This window comes from Indicator indicator, chromosome 33 (assembly GCF_027791375.1).
Source record: "Indicator indicator isolate 239-I01 chromosome 33, UM_Iind_1.1, whole genome shotgun sequence".
NCBI classification, from domain to species: Eukaryota; Metazoa; Chordata; class Aves; order Piciformes; family Indicatoridae; genus Indicator; species Indicator indicator.
In genome coordinates, this window is record NC_072042.1 from 5,915,267 (window position 1) to 5,927,920 (window position 12,654).

The window sequence follows — 12,654 nt, forward strand, 5'->3', positions numbered from 1 at the left end:
CCAGCTCAGGCAGGTAGCCATGAAGAGAGGCACTCAGGTGGCTGCTTACCTGATTTGCCTGCACAAAGGGACACTTTGTGTGCAAATGCAGCTTCTCAGAGCTGGAACTGCTGCGTGGAGCTATTTCATTTCTCTTTAAAGTGTTCATAGAATCATAGAATCCCAGACTGGTTTGGGTTAGAAAGGGACCTGAAGCATCAGCTTGTTCAAACCTCCTGCCATGGGCAGAGACACCTCCTGCTAGCCCAGCTTGCTCCAGGCCTCATCCAACCTGGCTTTGAACACTTCCCAGTCACCTCACAGCTTCTCTGGGCAGCCTGCTCCAGTGCCTCACCACCCTGGTGGAGAAGAATTTCTTCCTAGTATCTTAATCCCAGCTTCTTCCAGTCCGAAGCCATCACCTTTCATCCTCTCACTCCATGCCTTTGTCAAAAGTCCCTCTCCAGCTCTCCTGGAGCCCCTTCAAATCCTCCCTGGAGCCTTTTCTTCTCCAGGCTGAACAACCCCAACTCTCTCCAGCCTGTCCTCACAGCAGAGGATCATCTTTATGGCCTCCTCTGGTTCCTCTCTAACAGTTCCATGTTCTCCTTGTGTTGGGAGCTCCACAGCTGTCCCAGCACTGCAGGTGGGGTCTCAGCAGAGAGGAGCAGAGGGGCAGAATCCCCTTCCTCCCCCTGCTGGAGTGGGACATGGCTGGGCCTGGGCTGCAAGCACATGGTGCTGGCTCCTTGCTTCTCATCAAGCAGCATCTCAGGACTGCTCTCTATCTATAATATGTGTATTGGATAGTCTAGATTCTAGATCTCTCTCTTTGTATTTCACTGCTTTCTTCTGCTGCTTTCACTCCCTGCAAGTCAGGGTCAAACCAATTAACTTGGTGGAGCTGCCTGAATTCAATCCTGTGTGAGCAAGAGGAGAGCTGAGGGTTTATTGTCTGTCAGGTGGTTGTCACTAGAGGAAAAACCAAAAAAAAAAAAAAAAAAAGAAAATCCATGTGCCCTGTGCTGGCAGAGAGTTGACTTTGCTGCATAGTTGAGATAGTTCCCATTCTAACGGTAGGAAACACTTGAACAAAGTCAACAGCAGAGCAGGCAGCCTGCAGCTCCCTCCGGGTGCCACCACCAGAGCCTCCCCGGGTGTGCTGATCGAGTGAATTCCAGCTGGTGCTCGGAGAAGTGCTGATTAATTTGAAGCAGTTCCCGAGAGGAAATGATAGCTGTTAAATCAATCTGGGTGCATTTCAGCTCTTGCACAAAAAGCCACCCTAATTGCCCTGCTGGCTGCAGGCTGAGCTGCAGCGCGGCGGGCAGGAAGCTCCCCCACGCCTCCTGCTATCATTAACGATTGCAAAAGAGCCCCAAATGTTTACTCCCTCGGCCAACAACATGTTTGCCTTCCCTCTTATTTATTTATTTCAACCCTCATTCGGTCGCAGTGGGAAAGGGGGCAAAGGGATGATGTGCTCCTGGCTGAGTAAAACCCTCGGCTGGGGCTGCCGGTGCGGGAAGTGCTCCTCGGCTCCAGCGCTGCCTCCAGCTCGCTGCCGCCGAGGAGCTGTGCCCAGCTCTGTGCTTGAGGACAGCGCTCGGGGCTCGTTGTTATTTTCCAGCCGGCCCTGCTTTGTGCTGTCATTAATCACGGGGAGGTAGCTGGGCTGGGGAGCGGGCCGGGGCGGCGGCAGGCAGGTCGGTGTGCAGCCAGCCTGCACCTCTCGCTTCCCCCCGGACCTCTGCTTTCCCAGCAGCAGACACTTGAGGTGTCAGCCGTGCAGGGGGAGTTACTGGCATCCGATTCAGGTGAGCTGAATTCACAAGGAGCCTGTGGAGAAGAAAAGCAGGCGAGGAATGAGGCAGCCGAGGGTTTTGTGGGGCTGTGAGTCAGCAGAGTGCAATTAGGGCAGACAGGGGAGCGGAAGGGATGGCCACTGGCTCTTCCCACTGCAGAGTCTGGCTGGGGACAGCCAAGGACCTGCTCTGGGTTCAGTGTTGGGTGGTTGAGTCAAGCCTGTCGTGCTTTGGGCTCCAGCTGGGTGAAGGTTTCCCATGACCCCCTTGCAGGTCTCCTCCAACCCCTTGCAGGTTTTCCACCAGCCTCTTATAGGTTTTGCACCAACCCCTTGTAGATTTTCCACCAACCCCTTGTAGATCTTCACCAACCCCTTGCAGATTTTCCACCAGCCCATTGTAGGTTCTCCACCAGCTCCTTCCAGGTTTTCCACCAGCTCCTTCCAGGTTTTCCACCAGCCCCTTGTAGGTTTTCCACCAGCCCCTTGTAGGTTTTCCACCAGCCCCTTGTAGGTTTTCCACCAGCCCCTTGTAGGTTTTCCACCAACCCCTTGAAGATGATCTCCACCAACCCCTTGCAGATCTCCACCAACCCCTTGTAGATTTTCCACCAACTCCCTGTAGATCTCCACCAACCCCTTGCAGATTTTCCACCAGCCCATTGTAGGTTCTCCACCAACCCCTTGTAGATCTCCACCAGCTCCTTCCAGGTTTTCCACCAACCCCTTGTAGATTTCCCACCAGCCCCTCGCATGTGTTCCTCTCCCCCTCACACAAGGCAGCAGCTGCTCAAGGCTGGCTGGAGGTTTGGCTGCGTCCAGGCTGAGTGCAGGGAGGTTGTGTGTGGTCCCTGTCACTGTATGGGACTTGGGTAAACACCAACTGCTTTGTTATGTGCTGAATAGGAAAGTTAGCCCCAAATTAGCGCTAATGTGAGGTCGTTTAACCCTTGAGGGAGGTCTCTTGAAAACAAATCATAATTGAGGCACTATAGGAGCCAGGAGAAAGCAGCCCCAGAGCCAGGCAGGCTTTGTGCCGGCTTGACAAAGTGCACTATTCGGGGTCAAAAATGTGAATAACTCCCAAAGCAGCCCAGGGAACCTTTCCTCCTGATTATTCCTGCTGCTCCCAACCCCCCCTGCGATAGCTGCAAGCTCCTCATGTTATTCCCTGCAGGGTTTCAGGCCAGAAGAACGAGAAGAGAATTGGAGCTGAGGGTCAGCATCTCTCAATCCACAAAGGCTGCTGGGGCAGGGCAGCTCTTCCTTGAAAGCAGAGCTCCCCTCTAATTGCCACGGCAAAAATCAAACTGTGTGGCTCGTTTGGGACCTGCAGCAGCAGCCTGGGAGTGAGTGGAAGCTCTTGGAGGTGTGAGACAGGCTCTGGGGTCCTCCTTTCTGCCAGCCTGCCTCACTCCTCACCTATGGGACCAACTCAGCCTCTGCTGCTCAGCATGGCTCAAGTGGGGTCAGGATGTGCCTGGGAGTTTGCTTTCAAGCCAGGTCCACCCTGGGGGAGTGCTGTGATGACCTTGTGGGGCTAAGCAAACTCTCAGGGAGCCATAAACCTCTTGTGATTGAGGCTTCTCGTTTGCAAGGTTTATTAGAGCTCTTGGTGGAGCCACAGGGGTGAGGGGGAGGGGAGAAGAGCCCAGTGTCAGCTGGGTGCTCCTGGTGTGTGTTGGGTGAGGCAATGGCTGCAGAGCCCAGCCAAGGGAGGAGCAGGGCCCAGGCTGTTGTGAGCTGGCACAGCTGGAAGGCAGTGCAGACAGCCCCAGTGCAGGGCAGAAAGAGGTCTCAGAGTGATGGAGGTGGCACAGCTGGAAGGCAGTGCAGACAGCCCCAGTGCAGGGCACAAAGAGGTCTCAGAGTGATGGAAGGAAGCAGGGTGGCTGCAACACACTGAGCTGGAGGGAGGGAAGTGACTCAAGGAGCCTTGCTGTGTGTCATGGACTGGCAAAAGCAGAAGGTGGCTGCCCCTGCTGTGCTCCTGGCTCTGCAGGATTCCTTGCATGGCCCTGTGCTGGGCACTGTGGGTGCCCTGGATGTGCCAGGGCCTCTGTGGCTGGGAGAAGAGACTTGAGTTGGAAGCAGGAGCCTCACAGTGTGTGGTTTTGGGCTGCCCCCTCCAGATGTGCAGGTGGTGCTGTGCAGATGTGAACAATTTGTGTCTGCATTTTGCTGGGACCTCTGCACCTGCTGTGTTGTGAGGCAGAGAGGAGAGGTTTCCCCAGCCTGATGGAAGCTCCCACCAGAGTGTGGCACACCTGATGGGATCAGAGGCCACAGGCAGGCAGGGAGCAGTGCCTGGCCAGGAGAAGAACTGCAGGACTTGCCCAGCCAGCTGTCTCCCAAATCAAGCACATTGAAAGTGGGTTCTGTCCACTTGAAATCCAAAAGGCTCCCTGGTGACCCTGGCTGTGCTCTCCTGAGTGCCAGGGAGTGCTGGCTGTCTAATTCCAGCCTTCCCTGGGTGCTTCTCCAGCCTGTTGTTGAGAAACCCTTCTCTGCCAAGCAGTCAGCAGGACCGGAAGCTCCAGATACCTTCTCTCATCTGCAAAGGCAATCAGACGAAATGCCAAGCCCAGGGGGCAAAATTTCAGTCTTGGTGCCAGTCTTGCTCATTACCTCTCTGGGTTCTGCAGCCTGGTAGACTTTCATCATGTAATTTATTTGCTTCTCAAACATCCCTGCAGTTATTAAAAGCCTGGCACTGGGAGCTGCCACCCAAGGGTTCCCTAAGGAGCTCTCAGGGCGAGCTGGGATGGTTCAGTTTACAGCTTGACCCCAGGCAGCCAATGGCCAGAATTCAATCTGGGTTCCTGCTAGCCAGGGGAGCTGCCTGGGGTCTTTAGGACACAGGAGATCAGAGGCAGGGAGGATCTGATACTGCAGGGAGGGGCTCTGCGGAAATGTCAGCCAAGTGTCACGCTCGGGTCAAGGGGCAGAGCCTCCAGATCCCCTTGCTGCACGCTGCCAAGCTGTGCCCCATGCCCTGCAAGGCTCTGCAGGTGTCCCTTGAGGGGAGGAGAAGAACAGTCCCTAACCCACAGCATCCCTTGGGAAGGCTGACAGCAGCCCTGCACTGCCCCGTTTGGCATTCAGGCTTCAGTGCTGGCTCAGGCACTGTGCTCCCCAGGCATCATCTGACCTCGTGGGGGCAAGGAGAACTCCCTAGGTTGCGTTCTCTTCCCCACCTCTGGGCCTGCTCCTTCCAAAGCCTGGCTGAGGTGAGTCTGATGCAGTTAATCCCAGCAGCTGGCATGCAAGAGCAGTGCAGACCTAGGACACGGAGTGAGCCTTCCTCTGCCTACCTGCTGAGCACCTTCACATGCAGGAGCCCAGAAGGGGAGGCAGGGAAGCCAGGCAGGAGCCTCAGGACTCCTTTATTCAAGAACTGATAAAACACATTTCAATTCTCATCACAGGACTTCCTCTGACCACCTGGCATCCTTCAGCTGAATCCAGTCTTCAGCTTTGCCTCTCCACTGAGCTCTCAACCTGGCTGCTCCTGGGTCTGACTCAGAGCAGAGCTTCCTACATCATCCTAAACCCATTTCATGCTGTGCTGAAAAGGAGAGCAGCAGGCACCAGTTCCCCTGGCAGCCACTGGTCCTTAGAGCTGCTGGAGGAGCTGAGAGGAAGAGGTCTCAGGGTGGAGGTTTAGAAATCCTTCAGGTTGAGCTGAAATTGCAGCTTCCTTTTTTGTGCCTTTGGAGGACTCCTCTGTAGCTGGGGTTTGGCCACAGCTCCCAGTTCCGGCTCCAGCAGAGCCCTGGTTTGGAGCTGGTGCAGCCTAATTTGTTTGATCCTGTTTCAAACTGAGGTGAAAAAAAAATGCATGGCTATAAGTCACATCCCCACTGGTGGTTTACGTGGGTGCCCAGACACTCAGGGTAGGCAAATCCTGCTCCAGACTCACACAAAATTACTCCCAGTAGGGTCCTGGTTGTAAATCCCATGAGAGCCCCGGGGGTGGCACCTCTCCAAATGTGGGACTGCCCAAACAGGCCTCCAGCTGGCACAGGCACAAAGGTTGTGAGAGGCAAAGCTCAGGCACAGTGGTGTGCAGCAAGCAGCCTTTGGGGCTCCTGCTTTGCATCCCAGTGCCTCAGGGGCAAGCTGTGGCAGCAAGACCCTCCCTGGATGCCACTGAGCAGGGCCCTTGCTGCTCAGCACCACAGCTCTGGGCAGGGGGTTTGCCATTCTCCAGGGTCCCACCCAAGCCACCTGTGCTGCTCTTTGAGTGCCAGAGAGTCCCAGCAGCACGGACTGCTTGGGGTTGGAAGGGACCTTAAAGTTCTAGTTCAAACCCCCTGCCATGGGCAGGGACAGCTCCTGCTGGCCCAGCTTGCTCAAGGCCTCATCCAGCCTGGCTCTGAGCACTTCCACAGCTTCTCTGGGCAGCCTGTTCCAGAGCCTCACCAGCCTCATGGGGAAGAATTTCTTCCTAATTCCTCATCCCAATCCAGCTTCTTCCAGTCCGAAGCCATCACCTCTCATCCTCTCACTCCATACCTTTGTCACAAGTCCCTCCCCAGCTCTCCTGTAGCCCCCTTCAGATCCTGGAAGGCTGCTCTGAGGTCTCTCTGGAGCCTTCTCTTCCCCAGGCTGAGCAGCCCCAACTCTCTCAGCCTGTCCCCACAGGGCTCTAATCATCTTGGTGGTCTCCTCTGGTCCTGCTCTGACAGTTCCACGCCCTCCTTGTGTTCTGAAGCTCCAGAACTCCAGTCCTGGCCCCAGCACCACAGAGAGAAAATATGAAAGAGTTGGCTTAGAAGGGGAACAGATCCTCAGCTCTTGAAGTCAAAGGAGATCGATTTATGTAGCAACACTGAAGCAGCAGTGTGCCTGGCAGTGGCTGCCTGCTTCTTGCAGGAGGCATTTTCCACCCCGGAGGAAGGAAAATCCCCAAGCCCCCAAGGGCCAGCAGCCCTTTGTGTGCTGACTGCCACCCAGGACATTCTTGGCTGCAAAAGGCTGCAAAACATCCTGATATTTTTTTTTCCACCCCACAGGACAGGTGGCACCTTGAAGTGAACTTTCTGTCAATCCCCCACCACCAACCTGCCCCTGGAAGGGACTTGCAGCCCTCCACAGGGTGGCAAAACCCCTCCCCTGCTGGGTTTGCTGTGCAGGAAGGGTGATGGCTTGAGACACTGGACCTAGGTGCTGAGCCATCCAGAAACAACCTGAGGAGCTCTCAGGAGGTTTGCTCAGATTTGTTATCTGAGAAGGCAATGCACTGATAGGATTTGGGTGCAGGTTTCAATTCAGATGGCAAGATTTGGCACTGGGGGTGCTGGGTTATGGCCTGGCCAGGAAAAGAAAGCAATATGAGAAGGCAGAGTGAGTCAGAGCTCAGTGGGGTTTTATTTGCTATCAAATATGACAGACAGCTGCCAGGCAGGGAGCAGAGACCTTGCCCACTACCAGAGGGTGGAGGAGATGTGTATCTGCTTTGACTTCAGAGCCATGGGGAGGATGCTTGGGAGGGAGGATGCTGATGGAGTTTCAGGGCTCCTCCAAGCTTCCATGTGCCTGCTGTGGGAGCTCTGGCACGGAGAGGGAAGAGCAGGGCCCCAGCTCCCTGTTGGTCTCCAGCAGAGGTGTCAGTAGCAGGTGGGCTGCAGCCTGTGGGCTCTGAGACCTGGCTGGCATCAACTGGATCCAGATCACAGCTTCCCCCAGGGCAGGATGCAGCTGCAGTGGGGATGGAGGAGGTGCAGCTGAAGGGGTGCTGCAGTGATGCAGAAGGTCCCATGGGCCCTGATAGAGCTTTCCCTGCTGCTGCTCTGTGCTGGCAGTGCTGGTGAGGAGCACCAAAGGGCAGCCAGAGAGCCACTGACTCCCTCATGCTAGCAGTTGAAGAGGACATCCTGCAGCAGCTCTCCTGAGCTACTCTTGCTCCTCCAGAAGATAAAGTCCCAAAGCTCAGGTTTCTCCTTTCCTTTTCACAGGAGGCTTCAACACTGCCACAGCATCCCACACACTGTGGGCTCTGCAAGTCACAGAATGGTTTGGGTTGGAAGGGGACATTAAGAGGGAGTTTGGGCATCAGGAGGAAGTTTGGGCATCAGGAGGAAGTTTGGACACCAGGAAGAGGTTTGGACATTAGGAAGAAGTTTGGACATCAGGAGGAAGCTTGGACATCAGGAGGAGGTTCTTTGCAATGTGGGTGGTGAAATTCTGGCACAGGTTGCCCAAAGAGATGTTGGAGGCCCCATCCCTGAAGACATTCAAGGTCAAACTTGATGGGTCCCTGAGCTGGTTACAGATGTCCCTGCTCACTGCAGGGGGGTTGGACAAGATGACCTTTGAGGGTCCCTTCCAAGCTAGGATTCTATGACCTTAAAGACCATCTGGCTCCAACCCCCTGCCAGTGGGCAGAGACAGCTCCAGCTGCAGGGACTCTCCTTTCCCTTTGATACTGCCTGGCAGCATGGCAAAGCTGGAGCCCGGGGGAGGGAGCAGGGCCAACCCCAGGCCTGCTGGCAGGAGATGTTCAAAGGCAGATCCCTGCCTGCCTGTGAAGAGCTGAGACCTTGAGCTCCAAGCATGGGGAGCTGCTCCCACCCGAGGCTGTGCAGAGGTCTGTGCTGTGCTCCCTGTGCTCTATCAGCCACAGAGCTCAGCTCAGTGACTCAGGCAGGGCCCTTGGCAGGGCTGGAAATGAGATTCAGTTCCCACAGTTGATGCACCAAGCCCCTGCCCAGCCTGGCTGCTTCTCCCCTCCCTCTGCCTTTGCCTTTTCATTTGAATACTTCAGGAGCGGAAGGTGCCTCCAAATCTGGGATCTGAGCAGGGAATCCCAACTCCTGGGACAATTTCAGAGTCAAATCAAGAGTGAGGAGCCAACTTCTTCCTCTTCTTTTCTATAAATAACCAACTCCAGCAGCTCTCTTCTTGAGGTGCTGTGGGAAAGTCAGCTCCTGTTAAGTGCTGAGGCAGGGAAAGGCAGGGCAGGGACAGCTGCAGCTGTGTGCCAGCTCCAGCCACCCCCAGCCACCCCTGCCCCAGTGTCCCCTGACTGCTGCCAGGTGTAGAAGAGAAGTGAGAAAGGATTAAAATCTGTGGAGTGTTTTTGATGCTGCCAGTATTGACCAGCCTGAGAACTCAGCTGGCAGGAGCCCTGGGTCCTGCCAAGCACAGGGCTGGCTGAGAAACCACAAGCCAGGGCCATGGTAGATGTAGGACTGGCTTGCAAGTTGCTTCACTTTGTGGGGTGTGTGAGGGAGTTATTTTTCTTCCTGCCTCTTCATCCCTGAAGCCTCTAAGGGATGGTGTTTGGAGGTGTTTTGCAAGAGCTATGAGGGACGAAGCCTTCTCTGCAGAGCAAACCTTCACACGGCCGTGTGGTTAGGGGAGGTCAGGCAGCTAAATAAACTCACAGCAGCAGCAAGTAGCAGCAGATTTGTGATGAAACCATGAAAGCTGGCAAAGCTGGGCTGTTAGGAGTCCCACATGTTGCACACAGATGAATATCTCTGGCCTGAGCTTTTCTAATTAGCTACAGAAACTCCCTTGTCACGGAAGGGTTCCACTCCGGGCTCCCTGAGCAGATTCCCTGCAGTCCACCAGCACAGCCTCTGCCCTGCTCCTTCAGCAGATTTCATTTGGGTTTGTTTGCTGCTCAGGGATCTGCTGGTGGCAATCCCACGTCTCTGCCATGTTTAGAGCTCAGCTCAGAGCTGGCATCTCTGCAGCTGCCTGCACCAAGCAGATCCTGAGCTGCAAACACACTTTGTGCTTCTGCCGGACCCTGAACCCCAGCCCAGGCTCTGCTGCTGGGATCTAAGCCTCTGGCTGCTGAGGGTAATTTATTCTGAGCAGCCTGGGCCACCTCTGCCAGTGCCATTTCCATATCTCTGCTCGTGGAGGGCTGATTAATGATGAATGGAGTCAGCTGAGGTCCCTGAGCCCAAACTCCTCTCTGCTGCAGCGTCACTGCCTGACATCAGATAACTTCCTGAAGGGAGGCAGCTTTGATCAGGCTGCAGCAGAGTGGGGGAAATGGTTGGGAGCAATCCCTGATGCTTTGCATCTGGTCCATTTTTGAAAGCTGTTTTTCATGTTTAAAAATAAGTTTCTCTGAGTGAGGGATGACAGCTGTGTGGTGGCTGTGGGGCCCAGCCCTCAGCCCTTCCTTGCTCTGCTGGCGTCACTGGGCAGCTTCTGCTGCTGGTGTGGTAATCCCTGGTGGAGGGGGGAGGCAGCTCCTGGTGTTTTTGCAAAGGGAAATGTGCTTTTTGGGACTCCTGTGGGAAGCAGTTGATGGGAGGGAAGCCTCCTGAGTGAGCTATGGCTGCAGAGCTGCAGCATGTCCTTGCTGTTGGGTGCTGGGCTTAGAGGACAAGGTTTGGAGCTGGCCCGAAATCCACTTTAAAGAGTTTTCCTCTGTGAAACCTTCTCCAAGATCTAGAGCTGGTCTGAAATCCACTTTAAAGAGTTTTCCTCTGTGAAACCTTCTCCAAGATCTAGAGCTGGTCTGAAATCCACTTTAAAGAGTTTTCCTCTGTGAAACCTTCTCCAAGATCTAGAGCTGGTCTGAAATCCACTTTAAAGAGTTTTCCTCTGTGAAACCTTCTCCAAGATCTAGAGCTGGTCTGAAATCCAGACCAGCCTAAAGAGCTTTCCTCTGTGAAACCTTTTCCTGACTCCTTCCCTGTCCACATTGGTGGCTGAATATCCCAGGAAGCCTAGGTGGCAAATTGGACTCAAACAAGGACTCCACAAACAGCTCAGTCAGGGTGAAGGAGCTGATCAAGGACCCCTGGGAGTGAGAGCAGTGTTTGGAGTGCCCTGGTCAGCCAGGGAGGACTTTGGGGCTCCCTGGGGCTGAGGCAGGCATTTGGGCTCACCTGATCCTTGTGACATTTCCCAACTCCCTCTGGTTTGGATGGACAAGTGTCAGCTAAACAGGTGCTGAAAGCAGCTCCAGAAGGAGGGCATGGGACAGGCTCAGGTCATGGAATCACAGAATTGTCAGGGTTGGAAAGGGACCTCAAGGCTCATCCAGTTCCAACCCTCCTGCCATGGGGGGGACACCTCACACCAGATCAGGTTGCTCAGAGCCACATCCAGCCTGGCCTTGAACACCTCCAGGGGGGTCAGACCACACTGAGGGACACTGAGGCTTCTCCCCCCAAGAGGAGCTGGCCGAGCTGGGTGGTGGAGGGGGAGTCATGTTTGTTTCTTTCAGCTGGGGCTGGCTGCCCTGAAGACTGTTAGCTGGGTCAGTTGTTTGCAACCCAAACTTGTCACTATGCAAAGAACTGGTAGAACTAGCTGAGGACAACAGGAATTTGCCTGGAGCCCCCTGGGCTACACCAGGTAATAACAAACTGGCCTGGCTCTGTGAACAAGAGTGGAGCACTGGCTGCTGCTGTGCAGTGGTGCTGGGCTCCTGCTGCCTTCCCACATCCCCTGCAGAGAGAGGGACTCCCCTCAGCCAAGAAACAACAGCCAGGAAAGGATCACTTTGGCTCTCCTGCTGCCTGCAGAAGGCTGAATTCTCTTTTCCCCCTTTCCTCATGATCACTCTGAGAGTGGCTCTGGAGCTCTGTGCTCTCTCTTGTGCAAGCAGAGAGAAAGGGGCAGCTCTGCCAAGCTAAAACTTGCAGCCCAGGGAAGTTCTGAGTGCAGCTTTTTGTTCTCCCTTCCCAAGGAAAAGGCTCTGGGAGGCAGAGGGAATCTCACTGGGCAAGCGTCTGGTCTGGATATCAAAGGTTTCTACAAACTTCTATGGCACAAAGTGGATTTTTTTCTTTCCTCCTTGTTGGAGAAGCTCCTGAAGCAGCCACATCTCCCTTTGGAGGACAGCTCAGCCTAACCTGCTTCAGGCTGCTTCCTCTTGCTGCCTATTAATTGCTGAAGTGTTTTTAATAACCTTTGGTAAAAGAGAGCTGAAATTCCTGGCACATCACAGGACAACTGGGAAAGGATGTTTGACAGCTGTCAGTGGGAAAAAGCTGTGTATCCTAAAGGGATTAAAACCTTTGCTTTGAAGCTCCTCACAGGTGAGGCAGAAAAGAAGACAGAAAAGAAGCCAGGCTGGGAGCAGGGAGTGTGAAACGACTCCTCCAAGGTCAGTCAGTGGCAGAGGGAGAAATAGGAACATCCAGATGCTCACAGGGCTGCCCCACACCTCCTCCAGCTTTGGACTCAGGCAGCTCCTGACACAGCAGCAGCTGAGGGCTGGAGCCCTGCTGAGTGATGCTGGAGCCCTGCTGAGTGATGCTGTCCTCGGTGGTGGAGCTGCTGATCCCTGGCTAGGGAACTGCAGCTAATCATAGGCTGCCCCTGGATGTTTGAAGAGGGCTTAGCAATCCAAACACAAGTGCAGCCCTGTTGCCTTAGAGAGGGTGTAGCTGTGAGCAAAATTTGGCCCTCTCTTTTCAGCTTTGCAGTTTGCCTTGACTGCTTTATTTTTAGAGCATCATAAAGGGCTTTTGTTCCAAGGTATATTTAACAGGGGAGTGGAAGGGGAAGTAGGAGGGTTTTGTGCATAGAGAATGTATCTCCTTGGTCTCTTGCTTTCCAACCCACCCCCTCACCAGATACTCTTGGAGGGTGGAGTGTAAATGAGGGGAACAAAAAGTAAGAAGAGAGAGAGAGAGAGGGAGAAAATAATAATTAAAAACACTAAAATCACAGTCAAAGGGACTGTCTGGGAGCCCAGGCCTGCAGGCCTCTCAGGCACCACAAAAACATCCATTAGCACAAAAAAGAGAAGGTGCCCAAGAGAAGGGAAGAGGCAGGTTGAGGGTGGTCCTGTCTGGGGGGGGGCTGAGGGCAGCGCAGTGCCCAGGCAGTGCTGCTCGTCCCTGCCTCCCACCAGCACACATCACACCCAGCCTGGGGGGGTCCTG